We start from the raw sequence: 20,725 nt of genomic DNA, 5'->3' as shown, positions 1-20,725 counted from the left end.
CAAACATAATATAACATTTTTGTATAGCACTTAATCGCAGATTGATCTCACTTCTAAGTGCTTCACAAAAGGTGTTGTTTTTTTCCCAATTTAATGGTATTAAATTTACCATCCTTGGAAACTGATTAACTGTGTCGGTCGCACTGGGGTGTAGACTTGTGATGCAGGTCAAGCACAGATCTTTGAAGCAAGCGCTTCACTTAATGATCTAGTTTACTAGGCTAAAAATTTCTGCTTATTAATGACTTGGAGATCGGCATCCTCTCTTGCCAAGCGGAAGAAGGCTTTAAAACAACCAGCGGAGGGAAGGAGGGATGGAGAATGTCTTCCTATATGGCTACTAGGCTACTACACACTAGAGCAGTTCTCTGCATCAACAAACCAAAGTCCACTATGTTCCACTTTTCATCTTAGAGAAGGACACACAATCAATGTGAAAAGCATAGGATAATCATTCTAATAATGCTTGCTTTTTATTTGCAAAGCCAATGTGTCAACCTACAGAGCAAATACCCCTTCAGACAATTCAACTACATAGATATTGACAGCTTGTAGAGCCTTTACAACTATTAACTAATGGCTCGCCTGTGATGATTCTTGTGCATCAAAAAGGAACTATCCATGTTCTAGCTCTACTTTAGGTTCTCACATATCTTACTCTGTAAAGGGAGTACTCACTCTGAAGACAGTTCAATACATAAGCAAAACAAAATGGAATTTTGTGACTTGCTCAACCAATGTGAAGGCCCCTTTTTCTGAGACATGGATTTCCATGTTCGGTTTTGGCGCTGCATGCACTTTTCGTTCATCCCCTGCTTCTGCCCCTGACTCACATCTTGTACAGGGGACACCCCCACATGCCCTGCCCATTTGCCCCCACCACCATGATCTCCCCCTTTAGGCCTGCTCCTTCCTCATCACATCCCCCCAACCCATCCCTCTCCTCCCAGCCCATATGCCCCCCTCAAAAGAAACCCTAACTCCCTCAAGCCCTGCTTCACTCCTTACCGACTGCTCTGACTCCCTTCCTGTCTCTCTGACAGGCATGCACAAAAGGTTTCTCTGGCAATTTCCTGACAGGCCTTGGTGGAAGAAAGCAGTCTGTCTGGAAATTGCTTAAAGCGAAATTGGACAGCTCCAGGGCCACAACTGCTGGTATAGCCCTGCATGCTAATCCTTCTTTGACTGTCCTATCAAGGCGGTACAGTAGTATTAGGAGTATTCCGCTATCCTTATAATGAGAAAAATCAGACAAACACTCAAACAATCCTAATGGCTCTTCTGAGGGACATTTTGGTTAGCTATTTCAGCACTCTTCTGATAGACACATTCCTTCAACGTTCCCCCTGTAAATCAAGATTCTGTAACATCCCTCCTTCGGTTTATGTGCCCCACTTGTTCTCTGAAAGCTCCTCTCTAACTCTGCAGCTTTGTCAACTGCGTCCTTTTCACGAGGCATTGTTTCAAGGCCTTGTTTCCAGGTCTTCAAAGCAGCAAGTCCCAAGACCACTGCTAAAAAAGCCTTGGTGTTTAACAAGATTTGTCAGGTGGCTTGGGTACCTTGAATTTCTTATTTCCTGGAGAATTCAGTAGTATTGCAACTGCAAACCTTGCTAGACAAGTAAAAACATCCTAAATAATCATCTGTCAGCCTTCAGTCTAAAGCATGGAACTGATACAATGCTCGTCTTTGTTCTGGATTACATTTTAAAACTGCAGAACAGGACTCTCTCTCTTATTGAATCTTATTCAACCTCTAGGTTGCCTCCAGCACTGTGTATCACACTCTTCTTTTGGTGTGTCTCACCATGGTAACCTGCATTTTGGAAATGTCCGTGGAGTGGATGTGTTCTTCCTTTGGGGGTTCTGAGTAGTGGGTGAGACTATGTACTTGTTGGTCACCACCTAACAAGGTGGATTGTGGGGTTTCCCAGGGCACCCTTGTTTCATCTCTGCTTTTTGACATCTACATAAAGCCAATCTGGAACCTCCTGAGATGTTAGGGTTGGTGGTGTGAGAAACCCAAGGGTTTTCTCACTCCTACTCCCCTTGGATCCTCTGTGCAGGTGGCCAGGGAAAGGCCTTCACTTTTGGATCCTGACCCTGGTGGTGGAGAAGTGAGGGAGGATCACCTGGGCGGAGGGTCCTTGAGGATTGGGAGTGGGGAACCCTTGGGCGAGACATGGTATCCCCTTTTCCCATTGATGACAAATCCAACCCTCCCCTGACTTGTATGGGCTATTCTAAATCAGCCCTCCTCATTTTGGCACACATGACCTTTGACAGTACTGGGACGAGGAAGAGGCAACTAGGAGTAATGCACACCAACATGCACCACTTTGGTACTGAGATGAGGAAGAGGGCCTCATGAGAGTATAATTGTAAAGATCAGGCATGTCTTGCTAACAAGCCTAACTATGGTCAGGCAATTCATGAAAAGGACACACACACGCAACCCCTTTACACAGCTCAGGTTTATAAAAGGGGTGTGTGCAGGAGAGGAAAGAGAGACGCTGATGGGAGTAGACGGAAGCTATGCTGCAGCCGTTGAAACACCCTAAGGACCGGTGCAGATGAGGGTCTGGGTGAATGTTAAGTGGGAGCAGGAGCTCTGTGGCGAGGAAAAGGAACAGGACCAGATGCAGGGTCGTCCTCCATTCCAATTAAAAGACTGCTCATTCACCCGTGGCGCTGCAAGAGCACAGGAGTGTCTGAGGAGCAGAGTGAATCCCTCTGTGTTGAAGCTGCCCAGTACGTGGCCTGCGCGATACAAAAGAAGACTACAAAGTGAGCCAGTGAGTTTTTCACTTTTTCATTTATTTTATACCGAACTAAATGGAAATATAAAGGATGTGAATACCTATTTAATGCCGAACTCAAAGACGGTAAGACGCTGAAAGCTGAATGCCTCTTTACACATGAAATGAACTTCGAAGTGAAAGCATAATTAAATATTGAACTGGAAAAGGACATTTAAATGTGAAACAAACAAGTATTACGACAAATGCTAAATGTGTGTTGCACAACGAACAGATCCAAATCTTGAAACTGAATAGAACTTAGCAACATAAAAATGCTTTAAAAGACTGCATAAAAAATATGGCCTGCACCCGAATATTCTACCATTTGGAAAGGGGTGTGTGACACATGGTGGCAGAGCCACGGGGCAGCTAAGAAGAAACCAGAAAAGCCCAAATATCACACCCTAACCCCGGAAACAATAAAGAGAAGCAAGTGAAACTAGCTTGACGCACAGGAGTAAGTGTCAAGGAACCTGTGTGACATTGAAGTCTTGGGGAAGGAAATCCTTAGGCCTGGCAAGGTTGGAGTGTTGTGTTTGAAACTTGTTGAAGGCAACCCCAGGAGTGACAGTGAATTACATTACTTTTGAACTGGAGAACGGTAAACGTCAAGACTCTTTTTCATGCAACTTTCTTGTGCTTGGGTAAGGGGAACTGAGAGAAAGCTGTGAGCTGGAAGAAGCTCAGAACTTTAAGTTGAACACTGTTTATTTCTGACTTTGACATCCTTAAACATTTGTTTGTTCTAGTTGTGCGGAAAAGAATAGGTTTTGGACACAGATGGAATATTAAGTTGAACATTTTTTTTGCAAAATCTTTTTTATTTAATAATTTCCAGAATAAGAAGCAACAATAATGCAGCTGTTTATTTTAAACACAAGACATGCTTTCCATTGTATATTATTACATAGGCAGCGATTTCAAGACAACTTAATTGAACCATGTCATCTACATTACTCCAATCAAAATAACTTGTTTTTCATGTATACGTTGTCTCAGTAATATTCCTACTTCGTATAATAAACATCAAGATGAAATAACACTAAGACAACCACAAGAATTCAGCAGACTAACATAAACAAATAAAACAAAACAGGACCAAAAAAGAAATATCCCAATTCACATCCCTGATCTCCTTCATTAAAACACCAAAGCATAGACTCACCATATCATTAGTTGAAGGGTGCCCAAAGAGCTAAATACTTCTCTTCCCTTTCCTGTCTTTGAAACATTACTATCTCAAACTTAGACAACATCAACACATCACTTACCCAGTTCACCACTTGTGGCTTTTTCCTTGTCTTCCATACCTTCAACACTTGCTTTGCCGCAACAAGTACCTTGTCAACCCATTTCTCATATTGTTGTGCAACCTCACATCGCCCCTTTTTTGACGATAGTAACACTTGAAGAGGCATCCTGGGGAAACTTATAAACAATATTGTATCTAATCTATCCAACATTTAAAATAAACAGTGTTGGTCAAAACCCTGCTATCCCTAATGCTACAGCAAAACCCAACATAAAAATAAGATCCCCTGTGCTCCAAGGGGGATGACTTCCTCCCGCCCTGTGGGCATTGCACGGCAGTAGGATCTCATGGGGGAAATGTCCCTCACAGGGTAAATGGTGTTTCCTGTAAGATCAACACCCGTGAGCCAAAACCCTTCCCCTGTACCTCCTCAGTGGGCAATGTAGTAGAAACTATGTGTTTTTGTAAAATCTCTAAAACCTTTGCTTCATCAAACACCAGGACGAGTAAGAAACAACGAGATCAGCAAGTAAGGCGCAACAACACTGATACACCTGTAAGTCAAGTGACTGGTGCTAACCATGGGCCAGACTTCCTATTTGAACCTGAAAGCAAAGAAGGACTGCATTTGCTAGAGTGGAGCCGCACTGGTAATAGGAAAGGGCCTGAGAGGGGAATGAAGAACGAGCACCAGGAGGACTTGCCAAGTTCCTGTTTTTCCTCCGGTCGCTTGCCTACAGATACAGCAAGGCGGAATACCTGTGAACCCAGTGAGCAGGCGAGCCACCAAAGAGAGGTCCAGGCGAGGGATGATCGAAAGGCACGGGACCAGAGGAAGAGGTTTGGTTCACAAACACGCCCAAAGCCACATCTACCAGCAATGAGCAGCAGCAGTAGGAAGGCGAGCCTAGGTGAGGGTGGCCTATAATGTATGCAAGCAGACCGCAACCCTATAACCAACATCAGCCTCCAGTCGATGAGCGCTGAATTGTTAAAGATGGAGAAGACGCACCTTGTATAATCCTGAGGTTCCTGAGACCTGAAGAAGAGCCAGTGAAGAACTCCCAGAATCAAGGTACTTGGGAGCCGCTTAAGTCCAGATCGGGTTGGGAACCCAACCAACAAATACTCTGTATTGTAGATCACTTTCGATCTCAATTACCTGCATAAGGAGGTAATACTTGAGGGACTAGAGGAAGGTCTACTACTACTATAATCCTTATTGTCCCAAGCGAAACCACATGGACTTTTGAGAGTGTTTGCCTTTGAACATTTCAGTTTTCTACACAGGAACACTTTGAGACTCACTTTTTGTTGGAACTTTTGGTTTTGTCACAAGGTTTGTCTCTATGACAAACCTTGTAACAAACCTTGTTTGTCTCTGTTTGTCTCTATGAGGAGTCCGCTGGGAGGAGGGAGTCATCCTCCCATGTTTAGCAGAACTTTGTTTTGAGACTTTTCCTTTATAGCGATAAACTGTCCATTTTGCTAAGGTGGAGGAAGTCATTCCCCCTTGAAGCACAGGCGATCTTATATTTATGTTGGGTTTTGCTGTAGCAATAGGGATAGCAGGGTTTTGACCAACACTGTTTATTTTAAGAACTCGACTGTCCTGATCGCCCCAGTTTCTTTGTTTAAGTAGGGAAACCACCTTAGAATAGAGATAGGCATTTTCTTTTTGTGTAACAATAAAGTATTGTAGAACATGCCTTCTCTTGGTCAGTCCTTGCTACCACCATCTGAGATATCTCCTATAGAAAGACATCAGCACAAATCCAGCCCTGATGAAGGATCGGGGGTGCGAAATGCATAGGTGGAATGCGCATCTGTCTCAACACTTATGCTGATGCTTGAGAAAGTCCAGATCACTAAAGAATTGAAATATCAGTACTAAACAAATTGTTATTGAAATTAATTTCAATAACAATTGTTTTTTTTCCATATGTGTAGTATGGAGGCTGGTTCTATGCACCAAAATAATGTGTACATTTAGTAGCTTTGCATACTATCCCAGGGATGTGCCCACCGTATCTCATTTTCTCTATATTTATGGTTTCTACCCCCACTTCCCTGGTCTTTTGATGTTACCCCTTCAACATAGTTCGAATTCTGGTGTGTGTGACAACTTTGGCTCACTCCAATCCACCTTTACGCTTGTCAGTTTGTTCTCCCACCATCTATTGCATATTTAGAATCTCACCCCTACCTGCAGAATTGCTAATCTCTTCCCTTACCCTCTCTCAACTGTTGCACTTTTCCGCCCACGTTTTGTCTGATTCAATTCTGATATTCACTAGGCTGCTATTTGTGGCTAACTTAACACTGCCAATATAAGTTCTGTTAATAAGCTTTTATACTATATCCGCCTCCACCAAAATTGTCTTACAACAGCCAAGACTATGAGGATCTCGTCGACGACACTGTTGATGACCTCATCAATGGGCGAAAGTTGATTCCTTCCATACCATTCTCACTGGCGTCACCGACACCCACACCAACACAGTGTCTGCAATAATGGCCCGTCTACGGGCATCATTCCCTAACCTTTGGGTAGCCTTGCTGCCGGGTTGTATTAAGGTGCCAGAACCAAGTCTATCCCATTCAGATGTGGAGGAAGCAGAGGAGGAGGCCAACATGTCACTGCCGTCCTCGCCAGCACGTAGTACATCGCCTCACAGAAGGTCACTGTGGGGTGAGGCAAGCCTGATCAGGCTACCACCTTTAACCCCTCTACATTCACCTCAAGCAATCAATCTACCAGAGCCATCACTGCCTCCACAAAGAGACATGCCACTGGACATTTTATCTACTCTGACCACTCTGTTGGCAACCTTGCAACAGCGGCTGCCTGCACCAGCCCCGGTTACTGAACCTACCAAGTGACCTTGCACAGATGTACCTGGGCCTTCCAGGGAAATGGATGACATCCCTTGTACCCCCAGAAGGGGTAAGCACCAGTCAGTACCGCAGAGGCTGCCATATACTGGGACAGACACAGATCCCGACAACGGGGTCTCTACACACACAACCAACACTGATGAATTTGCCGATTTCATCACAGCTGATTTGAAAGCAGATGACGTTCCACTCAGGGACTCTCCCCCTGATGAAGTTTGGGTTTGCCACATGCTCATGTCCAGGGTGGCCACAATGTTCAGCCTTGTGCCGGAGGAGCAGCGAAAGGAGAGTGTGCTGTACCAGCACAGAGAGTAGCGCAGGAAATCTGTCATGCTATCCCGCTGTTCTGGGAGGATGCCTGATCACCTTGGCACATCCCGCAACTGCCCTGGCTAAAAAGGATTGGTTCGACAAAATGTACAGAGTCCCAGAGAGCGCTGCCGACTGCCTCTGCACCCAATCCACACCAGACTCTGTTGTCTCGGCAGCTGCCAGAAAAAGGTCGGCTAACCCATCGTCTTCCTACTCTGTCCCCCCAGACAAGGAAGGCAAACGCCTTGATGCCTTTGGTAAGAAGATCATTACCACCGCAGCCACCTCTATCAGAGCGACTAAGGCAATGGCCATACGCGAGTACCACAGCTCACAATCCTAACGTGCGAAACATTATGATTGTGAGCTGTGGTACAAGTAGGGTCCCTTGCTGGAGTTCCTGCCGGATGACAAGATGCAAGAGGCCTTGGGCATCTTCCATGATGACGAGTTGGCATCAGACAAGAAGCACGGGTGCTTGGACATCTTCCATGAAGGCAAGTTGGCATCAGACCATGCCATTACGGTCTCTGTGGTCACATCTGACACTGGTTTTCACCAGCTTGGGAACTGAGTGGTGCTACGTAGGCAGGGTTGGCTCAAGGCCACAGATTTTCGACCCGATGCCCAGTCCAGGGTCGTGGATATGCCCTTTGACGGATCTGCCCTTTTTGGGAAGAAGGTGGATGAGGCCTTATAGTCTATATAAAAGACATGAAACCGCTCTCTCCTTGCGCACACTACAGCAGAGGCGCCAGTCCTTTCGTTCAGGAAAAGGGCGCTATGTCAGGACTTTGCGGGATAACCGCACCATGCACCAGTCTTCACCCTCCTACAAGACCCTCCTACAAGACCAGTACAGGAAAAGGTCCCAGTCCTTCAAGGATTTGCAGCTACGCTGTGGCTCCTGCCAATCTAGGGGCCAGTCCGGCAAACAGGTATGACTAGCCCAGGGCCAGGTTCTCCTACTTCAGCACCCCAGTGGGAGGACAACTGTCAAGGTTTGTTGAAGAATGGACACACATTATGACCGACGAATGGGTGCTATCCCTCCTTCAGCGAGGGTCATTCGCTGGAGTTTGTGGACTATCCACAGGACATTCCTCCTGCACACAAACCACAGAGGTTCCGACACCTATTGCTTCAGGAAGTGCAAGATATGCAGCACAAGGGTGGTGTGGAGTAGTTTCACAGGGACGAGCTCGGAACAGGAGTCTACTCCTGCTACTTCCTGGTAAGGGAAAAGTCACTGCACAACAAGTCAGGGGGTTGGAGGCCCATATTAATTCTGATGGTGCTCAAGAAAGTTGCTAAAGGCGTATAGGTTCTGCATGGTCATGCTGCAGCATGTGTTGTCCCAGCTACAACAAGGAGATTTCTTGGCGTCCCTCAACCTTCAGGACGCCTACTTTCACATCCCTATTCACCCCTCACACTGGCGCCTCCTAGGCTTTCTGGTGGCGGGAGTACATTATCAGTTCAAAGCCTTTCCCTTGGGCCTGCGGTCTGCTCCGTGGGTGTTTACCAAATGCCTTGTTTCAGTGGTGGTTCACCTGCGGCGGAGGGGCGTTCACGTCTACCTGTATCTAGACGACTGGTTAGTAAGAACCCCCTCCTATCTTCTGGCAAAAACCAACACTGCCACCACCATCCAATGTCTACAGCAACTGGTGTTCTCCATCAACTTCCCAAAGTCGTGCCTGCTTCCATCTCAACAGGCACTCTCGGAGCAAGACTCGACACCAAAACCTGCACTGCCAGACCCTCAGACGAAAGGATGGCAGCTCATTTACACAAGGTGCGCTGTCTTAATGGTGCCCAGGTCACGCCAATCTGCAGCTACAAATCCCTGTTGGGGATGTTGTCATCATGCATCCCACTGATCACCAATTGCTGGTTACACATGAGACCGGTGCAGGAATTCTTGGATGCCCGCTGGGCCCAAGCCGCAGGATCCTAGAACGACCGCATTGCTCTAACACCGCTTTTCAGACAGAGTTTTTTCTGGTGGTAAGTGAGGAAACATCTAGTGCAGGGCACCCCCTTCAGGTTGCCGGACCATCAGGCTACCATCACGACGGACGCTTCACTGGAGGGCTGGGGTGACCACTGTCAAGACCAACACACCAAAGGCCTTTGGTCGGATGAGGAAAAGAGCTAGCACATCAACCTGCTGGAGCTACAAGCTATTTTTTCGGCCCTGAAGTCCTTTCTTCCCCTCCTGATGGGGAAGGTCGTGCAGATTCACACCGACAACACAATGTTGATGCTTTATTTCCACAAGCAAGGAGGAACAAGCCCTCTGGCATTGGGCTCTACAGCAGGGCATGTTTCTCATTCCCCTTCATCTACCGTAGATTCAGAACACTCTGATGGACTCCCTCAGCAGGGAGTTGCGCTCTTGCCACAAGTGCAAACTGCACAACGACCAGCTTCACTTGTTCTTTCAAACGTGGGGGGCTCCGGAGATCGACCTCTTTGCCACCCATGATAACAGACACTGCAAAACCTTTGCGAGCCGCTTCCCCTATCCAGAGAACTTTGGGGACGCCTTTGCGTTTCTGTGGGTAGGGAAGTTTATTTATGCATTTCCCCCAAGTCCTCTGGTGCCTCGAGTCCTACACACCTTCAGACTGTATCGGTGTAAACTGATATTAGTGGCCCCTTGGGGGCCGAGACAGTTTTGGTACTCAGACCTCCTTGCCCTCTCGTCAGCAACACCGATCAAGCTGCGCCCACACCAATCGCTCCAGTCCAGGAATCAGGGAGCCGTACTGCATCATGACCCGGCCTCTCTGTCTGACAGCCTGGCTCCTGTCATCTTAGAGTTTGGGGCTCTGTCCCTTCTGCAAGATTGCCAGGCGATCCTGGCCAGAGCTAGAGCCCCATCCACCTTGAAATGCAAGTGGAAAGGTTTTCAAGGTTCTATGTGAAAAGAACTAATGAAAAAATAAAAACTTTTGTAACTAATTGAAAATAACAAGCAAATGTCGATTTTATTTTTTTTGTTTTTGTTTTTCAATTTGCCTGCCATGGCACCCCGCCCAAGCACCCTGTTTTCCTGGTTTTATTACCCCCCGCCAACACCCTCACCACCCATTTTAATCCCTTAACCCAAACCCCACATATACTTTTAACATACAATTTAATTTTGTTTCGTTATTTTCCATTTGTTTAAAAAGTTATTAGTTATTTTTAATTAGTTATTATCACTGTATACCGTTTTTTAAGTATGGTGCAAAAGCCAAAAATGGCTGCCCCTCTTTGGTTTTCTGCCCTTTTTGTACACTCCAAAACACCCTCTTTCTTCACAGCTTAAACGTTTTGCATTTGTTTTCCCTTTCTAGATTTGCACCCCAAATCCTGTTGCTGCCTTCTCATTTTTGTGTGTTCTTTGTTTTACAAGACAATGAGTTTGGGGTAGCAGTTGGCTTAGTGTAATGCAGCATATTAACTCTCAGAATAACCTCGATCTATGAAGCCATCCATTCCTGCATGGCTGCACACAGCATGAGCTCCTCCTCATCGGCCCTACGGCACGCCTGTCAAAACTAAACCAGGCCTACAAAGCCTTCATGATCAGTGGCCACAACATTTCAGTTGCTACTTCTGTCAAGACTCTGGTTGTGTACCTTGACTCCTCACTAAGCATGACGCGCCAGGGCATCCACATTGCATCGTCATCGGGCTATGCAATTAAGCTCATTAATGCCAGCAAAACCTTCCTGACCACCAAGAACCGGCTTGAAGTTGCCCTTGCCCACATAGGATCCAAACTTGTTTATTATAATTCACCCTTGTGCGCACGTCTGAAAACAAAACATGCTCAAATTACAAATAATGCAACACAATGCCCTCCAGGCAGCACTAGACATTGGCACTGGCTCCCGGTCAAGGACAAAATCAAGTTTAAGATTTTGTCCATCACTCACTGATGCCTTTCTAAAGAAGCCACTCCATCCCTTACCCAAAAAATCAAGAAGCATTCTTCGGCGATGCCAGTAAGATCGGCCTACAAACATCGCCTCACGACAACCAGATTCTTCTGGAAAAGATCGGGGGGCTCCAGCTTCCCAGTCCGTGCCTCCGCCCTTTGGAGTGACCTACCACCCCATCTGCGAGATAAACCATCCTATAACTCCTTCAGGAAGAAACTCAAAACTCACCTTTTCAACTGACATTTCCCCCCACCTTTGACTCTCCTTCTCATCTTATTTCTGCGATAACTGTTTTCTTCTCATATGTAACCAGTGCTAGATCCCCATGGGCTTTGTGTGCTTCTTTATAAATGTACAAATAAATAACTAAATTAAAAATCAGCCTCTTTCAAGCAGAGTTGTAAGTGATAATGGGGAAAACACATTCATTATTGTGCAATAAGAAGACACATGCACAGAGAGGGTATGTGGGGGAAGCAGAGATAAGGCTCACAAACTCACATGCACACAGGAAATGTCAACACTTTTGTTTAAATAAAATGATAAAGGATTTTCAATAATGTGAGGATACAGGTCTGATCATTATATACAGCAAAAATAGGCTGGAAAATATATTAAAAAATATACACAATTAAATATAGACTAGCAGCTGTTATTTACGTAAAGCGACTTCATCTTCCAATACTAAGAAGGATTTCCAATGAACAGCCCTAAGGATGATCACTTAGTAGCTTTGAAGGTCAGACCATACGTCTACAGGTCTATTGCAGGGGCCTGCTACCTTTGGCTCGGCAGATATTTTGGACTACAACTTCCATCAGCCCTAGCCAGCAAAGTCAATGATGAGGAGCATGGGAGTTGTAGTTTAAAACATCTGGAGATCCAGAGGTTTCGGACCAATGTTCTATTGGTATGGACATCAAGTTACTATCTATCTTGAAGTTCATTGGTATAGGCAATATATAATAACCAAACTTTAGGTGCCTAGGGGCACATTTCAGCTACCTTAGGTCTGGCAATCGGTGAGACAATACCACAGGGCGCTTCTCTTCAGTTTATCTTTAGCTTTCAACAGGTCGTCAGGAACCTAAAAGTGGCATATTACTTTAAGGGTACTGCGCACATGGGAACAGACAGAAGGCCCAGACTGGTGGAGAACATGTGAACAGATTTCAACTGCATTATAACAGTAGAAAAATGTATATAAGAAGTTTTCTAATGCCAATAAACATTGCCCATTAGCCCCCATTTTATCAGCTTTTTAATGCTTTTTACATTTGACTGCGGTCAGGCCAATGATGTTGAATACATTGGGTTCCTGTGTTCTGCGTCACGTGGTCACTTTCCAAAATAGATTCTCTTCCTCTTAAGTTTCCCCACAGTTATTGAAATGTGTGCTTACTTAAACGGTTTCATCAAGTTTCAGGGTCACACAGCCATGTAGCCTCCTGCGGGTGCACAACCCCCCCATGGCGTAAGACCTAAGGGGATAATATCTGAAATGGCTGCACAAATAGAAAAATCCCCTCTCTGCGATGCTGGGCTTTGATCCGCAGGATATTAGTGGCAACACGAAGGCGGGTGTCCGTCCGAGCTTTAATGGGATAAATCCAGCAGACATTTCAGACAAAAGGCCCTGTCTTTTTATTTTGCAAGTTGAACTTGTAGATCTTAACCAAGCTTTAAAAAATGACTTCGTTCCCAAGGGGCTTTCTGGCCCACCCACGTTAGTACAAAGAAAGCTGCGGTTTTCAAAGATCACAACCGAGTAATGTAGCAATAATAATAACTTTTAGAGCTGTGGGCTGCTTCTGACCTGAGTGTTCTGCCTTTCTGTTTACTTTGCAGGGAAATGAAAGTTGCTGCGTGGTTTCTGCTAATAGTTTGGGAAAAATCTACACTTCCGGTTCCTTGACCCCTGTGATGACTTGATAGTTTACCGAGTGGACCAACACCAACCACTTCAGCTGCAGGATGAACCCCAACGCTGCCGAATTCGTGCCCAGATTGCGATGGAGGGAATAAAACAACTACTTAAATTGTGTAGCGGCCCGTCCATTGCCATCATAGCCATCATGTTTGCCTGGCAGTTGTTTTTTTGTGGTGGTGTTTATGGAAGAATGTAGTCTAAGCCTGTGTTGGACACATGCCACCGATTGAAAGCAGAAATGCCACTCCCCTTACTTTGTACAAGAGGTCTTTCTCCATTTCAGCCACACGTTTGAACATTTTACAAGTTTCTCCATCAGGCGCGCCAGGAGCCAGCATAGCCATATAATCGCTGTGGTTCTTGTTAGGCCTCCATGCTCCCAAGAGAACTGAAAAAAGGCTCTGGTTCTGGCTTGGCCCTTACAAAGTCCCCTTTCCACAATGCAGGGCCCCAGCATTGTGTCCCTTCCGCCACTCTTACTGACCCGGTTCTCCTTCTTAAAATGGCAATCACCATTTGCGCCATTTGCATATATTTCCCTTTGCACACTTCAAGTTTTGGTGTGCACGCAAAGACTTACTGTAGTGAGGGTAGTTTCAAATCAGCTTGTAGCCATGTTAGTGTAGATTGGGTGCATCTTTCAACGTTTGTGGCATTCGTGGTGCCACAGCCCCACAGGTACTTTATATTCACTACCAAAAGCTATGTCACTTATGTCACAGAGCACTGCTTTTTAACATGTTCAACACGGGCTGCAGTGGGTTCAGCCCCACCATTTATATAGTTAATGGTTTGGTTATGGCAATGCGATTACCACTTACAAACAATTTAGAGTCAAGAGGGGATATTTAACTGGACCTCTCCAAACAATCCCACCTCAATTAAAGGTGTGGTACATACAATCTGTTTGGATGGTCTTTTGTCTTTTCAGGCTCACCATATGACTGTTGGATAGAGTTTATTATAATATACCTATAAAGTTACCTCAGGGTTCGGTGCGCGATATAAATAATAAACAAAAAAATATAGGTCTATCGTCCGTACCTATTTCTGATAAACTACAGACTACTTTCAGCATTTATTCAAAAATTTATTTTTTATTTATTTTTAAAACAGATATTTCTCTAAAACAATTATTTTTGGTCACATTGATTGATCAAGCTCAACATCTGTATCATTAGTTTTTGATCTCCACTACTTATCAATAGTATATAAACCATGTAGTTCTTTTGATTTTTGGAGAAAAACCTTGACAACATCGAAAAAACATTCAGATTCATCAATTGTGTAGGTTTCCGTTTTTCTACTTAATCATTGTCTTCTCTAACACACCACGGCTTTATACATATATACATAGGGGCAGGGCTGAGGCAAGGAGGTAAGGGGAGAGCAGGAGGATGGGGAATATGGAGGGGACCCACGCATTACATTATAAGAAAGAACAAAACCAGGATATCGACAGTGAAATTGCCATGACCAAACAGTCCACTTTAAATATTGTTGGAATTAAACCACATAGAGCCCTGTGACACAGACCTTCTCATACTTTAATTGGCCATCTCACTGTATATGAAACTACAAATGATTAAACCAGGTGCATGAATCTGCAACCTTTGGCTTTCCAGATGGCTTTCCAGATGTTTTGAATTAAGACACCCATTAGCCCTTGTCAGCGCAGCCCCTTTTAAAGGGACATGGTAGTCATAGTCCAAAAGATCTGTAGAGCTACAGGTTGTAGATCCCTGCCCTCGTCTTCCTGTTGGCACTCTCTCCCCATGGAGAACTTCCTTTGTTTTGAGTTTATTGCAGAAGGTCTTGCTATAAAGTGTAGTCAAGAAATACATTAATCGTGCACTGTGTCCTTTAGAAGAACTGCCTGCACACACCACTTACATTTGGGATACTTTAGGGTACCAATCCAATGGCAGCAAATAGGCCAAGAGTTCCTGCATTAGCATCTAGTGGTTGCATCTGATTATAGCGATTGTATTATTACTGATCACCTGAAGCCCTACCCTTATAGAAACACCCAAAAACCACAATCCCTATTGCCCTTGCAGGATTTACCCCTTCCTTAACTAATCTACCTCTTATCCCGTCAACATTCTGGTTAAGGTGAGGGCTATGGGCTATTACCGGCCATGCCAGGCCCCCACAGCATGGGTGAAAGCCATTCACACCCCAGGGTTTATCTGGGGTGCACATGTTTGTTTCCCCTCGGAGGAAAAAAATAAAGATATCTGCCACCATAGGAAAAAGGGACTAAGTCCCTTTTCCATTTCTATGGTGGCATTCGGCAGACGGGAAGAGTGCTCGGACCGGAGCACAAAGCTCCGGTCCCAGCAGTTAAGAGGGAAGAGAGAGAGGGGGTGAGAAGGGTAAGGATTGTTTTGGGGGGTGGGGAGGCAACAGGTAGACACTCCCTGATGCCTCCCCACATAAAAAAAGAAAAATTGCACCACCTAAGCAAGGGCCTCGGGTGGCTGGAAGCGGCGGTCAGAGAATGTGTATTCTCGCCTGCTGTTCAAGCCACCTGATTGGCTATGCACCCTTCCCGGGGTGCGAATTTTGTTTATTCTGCACACATATGCAATGCTTAATATCAGCTGTAATTCAAAGTCGACTTGTTAACATAGTTCTTAATCAGCTCGGGCTGCTCAGTGTGAGGGCAAGAGGAAGTATTGACTGTTTTCTTAGGTGTGATCAACTATTCTTCAAAGCTCTGCACGCTGTACTGAATATTTTAGAGGCATAATTCAGGCGGGTCTCTGTGAACCTGCATGGTCACTGAGGTAGGTTAGTGTGTGAAAGAGACATGATTCTGCACATGAGACTTTGGCACTGTATATTTTGTTTTCCATACAGTTTTTTTCTCTATGGGAACGCAAAGTTAACACTTTCAGTATAAAAAAGCTAAATACTTATTTTATTGTGTTTGTATTGATGCTTTCTTTTCTTAATTTTTTCACTCTAATGCAAAGCACAGTTGGAAGATTGTGTATTGGTGTCCTTGGCAGACAATGAGGTGGCATACGCAGGGCTTGAACTAGGAACAATGTTTATGCGCAGTCCCTCTAAGTCCTGACAAGAAATGCTGGTAAATTGCATCGAGAAGGACGGCTGCTCTACAAGGAAAGCAAAGTTCCTGCACATTTAAAACAATTGAAAGAAAGCTTGGATCATACTCTGTCTTTAAAAAATGAACACAGGAGAACAATGTGTCTCCAGTGTGTCTCCAGTCTTTCTTTTATGTGCGCATTGAGACCTACGGGTGACCGGCGCGTCATAAAAATATAAATAAATAAACAGGCAGATAGTCTATGCCTTAGAGTCAATGTATATGCTGCATACAATATGTCCCTGTCCCACAGCAATGCCTCCTGTATCTGGCCTGTTCATCCCTAATAAAGCAGCATAGGCATATGCGTTAAACCCAAATTCCTCACCCCCTACACTTTACCACCCTATAAAAAACACTTTTTAAACTGTTGCAGCCCTGCCATTTATCTGGGGTTCTAATAAAACGTATGTCACTTCAAGAAGGAACTTGTTCTATGGCAAAGCAAAGGCTGACTTTGTGCCTTGGTGCTCCTCTGCCCAGGCGTGCCACGCAGCGTTATATCTTGGGCGTTTCTTTATTTTTGAGGTCTGCACTTCCCATTACCATTGCCTTTGGCAGGGTGTTTGCTAGATGGTTGCCAGTCTACATTGGCCAACTAACAAAAACAATGTGCTTCTGTAAACAGCTTTTGACTACAAAATACGCTTGTTTCTGATGCATAGTACACGTGTAGAGCGTTAAGCACTGACATTGCTTAAATGCAGAGTTTGTTAGGAAATGTTTTTGGCGAGGCACTAAATGATGACGCTTATGTTGGGCGCAGCCGCTATTTTCTCTTTCTTTCTAATGCAGTGTGTGCAGTATTAGGCTCCTGGAAACAAGCAGAATATCGTTAAAGCACACAAGCAAGCTTTCCTAGGAGCATTACCACATATTCCTGCACCACCGATGGGCAGAACAATAAGAGGTAGCTGCTTTTTTATTGAGAGCTGGCACACTTATCACTGGTACAGAAGATGTAAACTAAAATGCATAAAAAGTGTCTGATTACTTTCCGAGAAATAAATAATTGGAAATGTTTGCAATCACTGTGAAGTGGAAGGAGAGAGAATAGCATCAAAACTGGGCTGCCTACACCTCCCCTACCCCACAACAAGCCCCAGATACGCCAATCCCCCATGGCGGTCCGTTTAGCCAAAGAGCTGCACGGCAGATGCCTCTCCTTTTTTTATAATCAGAAATGCCAACACTTGGAGGCAGCTCTTTAACCATGCAGCACCTTGAGTGAAACGGTGGCCTGCTGGAGGTTGGTTCTTCACTCTGAGAAACAAAAAGCAAAGATGGGCACCACAGCTTTAGAAGGCAATTGGCTCCCAGGCAGGTGGGCGGCATGGGTGAGTTGGGGTCTAGTTAGGGGGCGTGGCCTAAGTACAGGTGGGTGGGGTATAATACCCACCCATATGTATGTCACACTCCCTATCTTGTTCCCTCCAACCTCCCTTGATTCCGCCTCCCACTTAAATCACTGGCAATGACCTCACCCTATGGCGAGGCTGCTTGTTGTGTCTCGATGGCATGTGCCTTTTTGCTACAGGCTTCATCGATCCACAAGGATATCTTTCCTGTTGAGTCCTGCATTTAGAGACAGCTCTTGCCAGGGTGACTGCAACTGGGAACAAAACACATCCTAATCAGAATGACAGGGCAGGGCTCAAAGTGAATAATATCATATCTATAACTCTAGCTGTCTTGTTTCACAGGAACACTCTATCTCTTATCCGGAGCAAAATAGGTGAGGGCAACTCTAGTGCTCTTGAGCTATGGCCTCGGCACATCTCTTCCCGGCACCCAACCAATGGGGGCACATGGACAGATCCAGTCACTGGATCGGAGAATGGGGAAATGCTGAAAAGTGATTGCCAGTGTATCTCGGCAATATACAAAGACTATCTCACATGATATTCAGACACTGAAAGAGTGTCGTGTTGCACCTATTGTTTAACAGGAGAGTGCAGTGAGCGTTCTTTGCTTAGGTGCCCTGAAACTGTTTTACCTCTGTTGAAATCCAGCAATAGCTCTGCTTGTATCAAAGGGGGCATGACACTGGTACCACACAGCTTTTCATGCAGTGTTATTGCATTTTCCGAACTGCTGTAGCCAGATTTCACTCCTCGATTTGTCGTACAGACTTTGCTTTTCAAAAGGGGAGGAAGTATCTGGCATAATTTTATTCAGGGAACAAAAACATCTTTTCAGGGATCAGAAACATCTTGTCTGAAAACCTGGGTGTATTTTTCCCAGGTTGAAAACAAAAGATGTATAGTTCTTGGTAACAAAGCGGCTTTCATGAACAAAGCTCCACTTAAAAGTAATAGTTTAACTTCCAAAAGCGACAGTAGTTCTTCTGGGATCTCCGCTTCTTCCTTAGACAGGGAGGATTCTGCATTGATATACCCTACCTGTCATTCACACTGTAGTGTACTTGTAATTACATTTTGTCTATAAGGCTGATATTGCATGCATCCTCAATGGACTTTTAGACAGCAGATTTCACCTTCCATGAAGGCTTAAAGTTCAACAACCAACTACCTACTGAAGAAACATTGCTAGATTGTGGTTAGTACCTCGTGCTTATGTATCTTTGCGATTTATGTTAATGTTGGTAAAAGTACATATATCACAGAGTTATTCTAACTTGATCTTGTCTGTGTTTTAGTGTTCTCAAGAATTGTTTTTCGTAGTACTGTATAGAGACTGCTCAATGTAGAGAAGATGCTAAACTTGTCGATTGGTTGTCTTGCATATTTTCAGTTTTTTTGTCTGTTTCGGGCAATTACACATTTCCTCACCAGCAAGCACCTCAACACATTCGCACATCACATTGTCAGATATTTATGCTTGTATGTTGACAGTTGTAGAAAGAAATCATACTAATGTTTTGTGCACTGCTGTTTGGCTTAATTTGTTGTATTTAATTGTTTGCATAGAATAAAAAAAAAGATGTTTTTTTATTCCTGTAACTCCCTGTTTCTCATTCTTCTTCTGAAACATAAAAGTTGACTTTTTGTATATTTCATGTAATCTATCATTTGCCAGCCACTGCACAAGTCACTCCCCAGTTTTGTTTTCATTTTAATATTTATTTACTTCAACAAGTCTCATTAATCCATTGGTTTTGAATTATATTTCAATTTTGATACTCTGTATAATATCAACGGACACTTTTGACCTCTACTTATCACAGTGGTTCTTTACACGCCGCTCTTATAGGTCTTGTCCATTCAGTTTGGCGCCACAGAGATTTAACTCTACGGCTATCACTTATGCCTTCCTCACAAGAAATGAGACTGACTTTCTACCAGATGTCCCCCCTAAATATTAGCGGTAAGGCAGCTGGATTATACATTGACTCCCTCACTGAATGTCTCCATCATTTAATGCATAGTCATCACCAAAAACAGGTAACTTAATGCAATACAGTTCAGAAAAGTTATCAAGACCCGACTATTCCAGGAGCACCTTCTTCACACAATGTAAGACGCACAGTGACCCGAAGCTACCCAGTTCAGTAACACTCCTACCAAAACCCCTCTATAGCCTGCCCCATTCCACCACTCACCACCACCACCCATTCAGCAGTGTTGCATGTTCCCTACTAGCTGCAAATGTTAGCTATTCCCAGCTACCCTAAATGGTATGATGGTAATAAATGCTATAATGTATGCACAGTTCCCCCCCTGTAACCATCTCATGTATACCAGAATCCCCTACTGATGTACAGCGTTCTGTTGCTTCTCAAAGTTAGATTCAAGCTCAATAAATACCCAAAATAAAACAATTAAATATCATTCTCTGCACTTCTTGACTATTTCTTTACTGCTACGAAAGCCCTTATTTCTTGTGTTTGCCTCATCCTTTTAACTGTGCCATTGGAAAATGTTCCATAATATGCAGAGCCATTGACTTATTCCCAATGCTGTTATTCTGTTACTGTTTATGGAATTGCCCTGGTAACTCGACTTAATAAGTTTCTCATAATGTATCTTATACCTTGTCATTTTCAGCTAAACCCTTATAACCTCAGACTTTCTCCTACTTGGTTCCTTTGTAACTATAATTTCACCCATGTGTAGCCCCAGAGGCGTTGCTGGGGTTTGTGGGGGTGGCTAAGGGGGCTATAGCCCCTGGTCTTTTGGTTGTAGCCCCGGTTAGAATCTCAGGAGCTACAGCCAAAAGGCTAGCTAGCCCCCAGTCCCAACAGTTCTGACATCAGCATAGCCCCAGGTCTTTTCCAGACCTAGCAACACCCCTGTGTAGCCCCCTGTGAAATAAAAGTGGCATGAACAGTATGTCTGATAGACAGAGGCAGTGCTCTGTGGGCCCCAAGACCCTGCTACCTATTCCTCAGGTTGCTGTCCCAGCCATACCTGCCCCAGGTGAAGTCCCTGAATTATAGGCTCAAACCCAACCATTGGATGTTTCAGGATGTGACCAGCAGGCTGGCCCATCTGGATCAGACACCCCAAAGGGACA

General features: G+C 44.6%; 1 protein-coding gene across 2 annotated transcripts in view; it reads left to right on the top strand.

Annotated features, from left to right (window-relative positions):
- MYLK4 (myosin light chain kinase family member 4) overlaps positions 1–20,040 on the top strand; it is a 282,708-nt gene extending 262,668 nt beyond the window's left edge. For both annotated transcript variants that reach the window (XM_069613527.1, XM_069613526.1), the window contains exon 14: positions 13,050–20,040. The gene's annotated coding sequence lies outside the window, so the exon portion shown is untranslated. The remainder of the gene's footprint in view (positions 1–13,049) is intronic.
- Positions 20,041–20,725: the final 685 nt, after the last annotated feature.

This window comes from Ambystoma mexicanum, chromosome 5p (assembly GCF_040938575.1).
Source record: "Ambystoma mexicanum isolate Mex_15411 chromosome 5p, UKY_AmexF1_1, whole genome shotgun sequence".
NCBI classification, from domain to species: domain Eukaryota; kingdom Metazoa; phylum Chordata; class Amphibia; order Caudata; family Ambystomatidae; genus Ambystoma; species Ambystoma mexicanum.
This window is presented reverse-complemented; position numbering and strand designations above follow the sequence as displayed.